We start from the raw sequence: 6000 nt of genomic DNA, 5'->3' as shown, positions 1-6000 counted from the left end.
GCCCCTGGGCGAGGAAAACCCAAAGGGCAGTACTGGTAGGGCACACAGAGAGCTTTAGAGGACTGCGGTGAGAAGCAAATTTTAAGAGCAGACGTCCCCTACAGGAGTTGATACCTGGCTCAGCCACTAACTATGGCAGTTTGTTACAGGAAGAGACAACACCTTAATTTAACAGATCTTCAGTGATGTACAGGGTTTGGGTTTTGCTCAAAACACATTTCTTGAGTTCCAACTAACAAAAATGCTAAAAAACTGTGAAACAGTCTGGGTTGGAGATAAGGTAGTTTATGTGATTAAATGCAGGTGGGAAAAAAGTGACATGTGGAGTCACTTCCCACCAGCCCCAGAAATACCTTTGGCTCCTTGCCCTGTCACACTGTGGCTCCTTATAGGAACCGGCATCTCCTTGTAGTGTCTCACAACCCCCTTTTTTCCTTGCCTGTCCCAACTGCTGAATTCCTCCCCCCGTGCAGAATTTGCAGTACTGCACGTTGGCTCAGCCAGCAATTCCAGTGTCTGTGACTTCGTTTCTTCCAGATGTACTCACTTTGTTGTGTGTAGATCATATTCCTGCTTTTTGTAATTTGCCAGGTTCAATCCTTACCTAGGCATCTGGATACAATTCTGGTCACCTCCTTGTGGAATTTCTCATATCACTATAAGATTAACATAATATTTGAGTTTTCTTTTGTCTGCTAAACTTTTTACAGTTTTAAGGGAGGTTGGATTGCTGTTAAAATCATAGCCCTTTCCTACTGCAGTGACTGTATCACTTGCCACTGTGAATTACTTCACTGGCTGGCTGTCGTCTTCCACAACCAATATAAAGGGAGGCACCGTCCATACCTGAGAACATTACAGTTTCCATCAGACACAAATACCGGCTGAAAGCTGATGCAGATAGGTCTTGGGGGAGTGTCAGTACAAGGCACTGGGGAAGAGGTGAGTATAAGGAAGAATATAAACGAGGAGTAGGATGTAAAACAATTTTTTGGTACTATAAGGTGATGGGATAGAAATGGTACGTGTATGTCCAAGAATAAAGAGATACATGGCAGTGAACAGAAGGATGAGAAATATGATCGTCATACAGAATAAGGAAAGAAAATAAGTAAATGGTCTGAAGAGATTAGCAATGTGGTGGCAGGATTGGCTGCCTGGCAGGAAAAGGAATTAGTAGTAAGAAAGGAAACAGAGGTATGCCCATAACAGTGCATAAAAAGATGGAAAGGAAAAAAGGAAGAAATGAAGAAAGAGCAATGTGTGTGTATACAGAGGGGACTTAAGGGGATTTAGGAAGTTTATTAGTAAGATATCAGAAAATTAAACAGAAATATAGTTACCTACACAAGAACATTTACAATATAAATACAATTTTCAGCTATGGGTTTCATTATCCATTATCTAGTGGGTAATAGCTCAAGAAATGTAAGCTGTATTTTAATTCTGTCTAGCATGTAAAAGTAAATGACAATTTGCAGCATTTGGTGAAAAGTGTGCTGTTCAGATGCCTGTATAAATTTAAGTTTTATTGGCAGCAATACCATAAACAAGGTGCCCTACCTGTTATCTCTTCATAGAGGATTCTTGTTGTGTTCAGCTTGAATGTTGTAAAAAATATAAAGTCATTACAGCTTCTGGATATTTTTCTATACTTTGGGGTTTTCATCAAGATTCAGAACCATTTTCAGAGAGTGCATGCCCTAAGACCCTCTCTGTCACTTACAGAATGCTGCAAATTGACTCTATCACTTTACCCGCTGCTGTAAATTGGCTCTGAGCACACATAATGTGTCAGGTTTGCCTACTCACTTTCAGTTTTCACCCGCCTCTACTGGGCATATCTAGGAGTAATGGGATGAAATTGAGCAAAGGAAAATTTAGACTGAATATCAGGAAAATTTTCCTAACAGTGAGATCTATTAGAATGTGGAATAGTCCCCCAGGAAAAACGATGGAAACCCCGTTGCTAGAATCATTAAAAATAGACTGGAAAAAAACACAGTAAAAATACTGTAGAAAATAATCTGCATTGTCAGGGGATGGACAAGATGATTCCCTAGGTTCTCTCAGGCTCTAATTTCTAGGATTTTAGGAGCTGAGCTCCATCAGTATTAAATTCCCTGAATGCCCAAGATCATCTAATTGAAACAATAGAAAGTTTGCTCATAGGCATGCCAGGGAGAGTGCTCAGTAATGATCAGGCTGCATTACTGCTGAGAGTGTATCACTTGATCTGCACTGTACAAAGAAACAAGGAAGAAGACAATTTTTGTCACAATTTACCCTTTGCAAATGCTGTTCTTGTAAGTCAAATATGCTGGCTTGATTCAGCGTTGCTGATGTTATAGAAAGAGATCTTTAAAGCAGGTAATAATGGAGTCCAGATCACAGTCTGTACTGGTGGATTTTTGTATCAAAAGCTAACTGCATGTGTTCAGAATCAGAATTTCCTCCCGCAATACATGTACTTTTTACCACAACCGTGCTCCTTCCCCACCAAACAGATGAGGTGTGCTGCCATTTCATCTGTCTATGGAAGCCTTACTTGTAGGTCAAGTGATAACAGATTAACTCTGTAGGGATAGGACACCAATTCTGAGTAGTTCCTCTTTAGGTTGAGCTTTCTATTAAGATTTTCTCTTTCTCATTGGCTTTAATGTTTCAAAATCGATGTCAACATCTCAACATATTAAAAAATTAAAACCAAATTACTAAAGTAATTTCAGGTACTGCAGCCATACCTGAAGTCAGCGCCACTTCCAGCAACATTAGTCACTCCCTTGCTGCTGTGGGTAGGACACCAAAGAACAAGGAGGGAGAAATGACCAAGACAACTAAACATGCAGGAGAATGGGTTATTCTGCACTGGGCTGAAGAAGCCACATAGTCCGAGAACCCTTTCATTTTTTTTTCCTGGTAGATTGCCACAATGATTTCCCTCTCATTTCTTGCAATACTTGCACATCCCTGATGACGTACCTGTTGGAGTATGCGCTTTTGTTTTGCCCCATTTTGGGGCTGACCATGGGGACTGTAAAGGTGAGTGAGGCAGAGCATTGCTCATGCTCTTTCCTGCGCAGGACCCTCCTCCTTCCCCATGCATGTCCTGGAAAACCTATTGGAAAACCCCTCTACCTGACCACGCTGCAGGGCTCCCACTGGGAAGTTACTTACTGAGACCTGGAACCTTCATTTCTAGGGCTGGCCAAGAGGAGTGTACTGGGGAAGCTGGAAATAACAAAGCAACTGCCCTAGGTCATGGCAACAGACTCCCGGAGTTCCCTCCTCAGCCTTTAAAAGCAACAAATCTTTACGGCCAAGACCTTCAACCCTGCTCTGGATGCTTTGCCTTTGTGAGGGACAGGATGAAGGTTGCCTTGTGGGGAGAGGCCAGCCGGTGGCTCCCCGTCCCCCTGCATGGTGGTGATAAGCTATGGACTCAGCACGGCTGAGGAATGCAGCCCTACAAGTGCTGTGCAGCCCCTGGCCAGCCCAGACCCCTGCGCCGCATGGCTTGGGCTCTCACGAGCTCCCACAGAGCTCACCTAGCCATCCCCCTCCTCCTCAACCAGCTCCACTCCCTAAATTGAGGCAGCCACTTCTCCGTTTCCCCCTTGAGAGTCTACGTCTCCCAGTCCTCAGCTGCAAAGCACAGCACTTCCCTTGTGATCCCTCTCCCCCTTTGGAGGCTGCCCTTCATGCAGTGTAGGAACGTACCCACTGATTAAATCGTAGGGGCAACGTTGGCCTCCTCCTCCTGCTTCGAGGACTGCAAGGGTCTGGTGAGAGCCTGGAGGTGCCAGGAGATAAGAAGACTGCCTCGTAATTTCTGACCATGTGTCCCTAGCTGATTCAGGTCATTAGAGTTATTTTGCAACATTCTCTTAATAACCTGCAGACACTCTCCTCCGATGCTGGAATCATACACAAAAGGCCAAGGTTTAGGGAGATGAAGACAACACTGATAATGAGTCCCTGATTGATTAAAAGTAAATACATTTTTATTCAGAGAAAAGGGCATTTGTTACCACAAACATTTCACCTTCAGCACAAATAGGAGTTACGCTTACATTTACTAAGGGATTATAGCAGCACTACAACTAATTACTTCCCAGCAGCTATTGGCCTCAGGTTAGATGTAAGCTACTTCTGGCAATATGTGGTGTGGGTTCATGTAAAAGGGGGCCAGGATTTTCATTGTGTTGGTGGAAAACAGTACAACGGTGAGACGTGAGTGAATATACTATGCATAATGCAATACAAAATAAGAGCTTATTACAAGGAGAAGACTCAAGGAGATCAAACAACATTAGTCCATCCCACCATTTTATGCTATGAGGGAGATATTAATTATTCTGTTTGTATTTTGTAGATGGCCTCGAGTTGTACAATTATCACATAGGAAGGTGCACATTACTTGCTGGAGACAGATTCCAGATTCAGACTCTTTGATTACCTTGAGTTACATGAAGTCGGTTGTACATTCCTGATATGACCTATGCAAATTACGGGACACTGCTAATCAGTAGGATGTTATTTGTCCCTGAGTAATTTACCAGACCTTCGGTGTGAGATTTGTCTTTTTTCTTGAATCCCAAATAGTCACATCCTTGGTTTTCTTATGTGATGCTCTGAACTCTCTACTCTTCCATTCAGTGGTATATAAATTTTGCTAAGCCGCTGGCAAGTGATGAGATTGCTTTAAAATATCTATTAGAATTCAAAGAAGGAGGTTTCTACAGGTCCAGGCAATGAGCTGCCCTGAAATTATTGAGTTATTCATAACTTTGAGCAGTTACAAATTACTGCTATTAACCGAATCCTGTAATTACAGCAAGAAGCTAGGTTTTGTGGCGTAATTTCTGGTGTGGATAGTTTTAGTGCGTGTCTTGGGGAGCAGAAATTAAGAGCACACAGAGAAATGGCTGTTATGATCCTGTAAAAACGTTTGATGTTTCCTTAACTGACCTGCTGTACACCACAAACAACTGAAACATTCACTTGGGATGAATGACAATTCCGACTCTGATTAAAATAGTTCAGGAATGGTGTCTTCTGGCCCAAGTGATGCTCTCACTGGCTGGACTATTTTTCACCATGACACAAATAAGATCCCCCTTTAATCAGAAAGTTTGCTTTGACAATTGGCCTGTAACATCAAGAAATGGCTGACTGACTCTAGAGAACCCCTGCGAGGCAAACCCTGGAAGGACTGGCCTCGGGGATCATATCCAAGAGCAAGAAAAGACCTGCAGTGCCTCAGCACAAACCTCCAATAGCCCCATGTTGCCACCAAGCACAAATACAGACTGACTGCTCCTTTCACCTGGACATTAGTGCTGGCACCGCTGGCTCCCTTTCTGTTGAATGTGTTTTGATGTGTCTTGAGCTTACAAAACACTTAAGAAAAATCGTGGTACTTTAATTGTAACAAACAAAAAAACAACAGATATTCAAGTTATTGGATTTATTCCTCCAATTCTTCATGGTGGAGGTCAGCATACAAAGTATTGCAAAGTGTCTTCCATGGCTGCTGCACACAGCAGCTGGGCATGAGGCTGGTGTGCACGTTAGTGCTTCCTAGCCACAGTAAGAATGACTCCAGTCTCTGTTTGCTAGTTCCAGGACCCCATCGCTCACTGTAACTTGAGAAAGAGGCTTTCGGGAGGGCATTTAAACCTGACATATTCCTTTCACACAGTCAGTGAGAGGCAAATAGCACTACATCCAGTCCAAGCAGAGTGCAGCAGAGTGATTTAGATTTCATACCATGTATTTTTGACCTTTCTGTTGGAAGAATAACACTGAGCTTGTTTAAGAGTAAAAGATTGATGTCTGTCTCGTTCTGAAAGCAGTGTTATAAAAATGGTACCTTCTTACTCAGCAGATCTGCTCCTGTTGTGTATTGAGAATCATTGCTGCCTGCGTTCAAAACTAAAAAGTTTATGGTTTCTAGTCCTGAAAAACTAACTGGCTTCAAGACAAGTAAGCCGGTTC

The sequence above is a fragment of the Anser brachyrhynchus genome (genome assembly GCF_964034855.1).
Source record: "Anser brachyrhynchus genome assembly, chromosome: 2".
Classification (NCBI taxonomy): Eukaryota; Metazoa; Chordata; class Aves; order Anseriformes; family Anatidae; genus Anser; species Anser brachyrhynchus.
The sequence above is the reverse complement of the archived record's forward strand: the minus strand, read 5'-3'. Positions refer to the sequence as shown.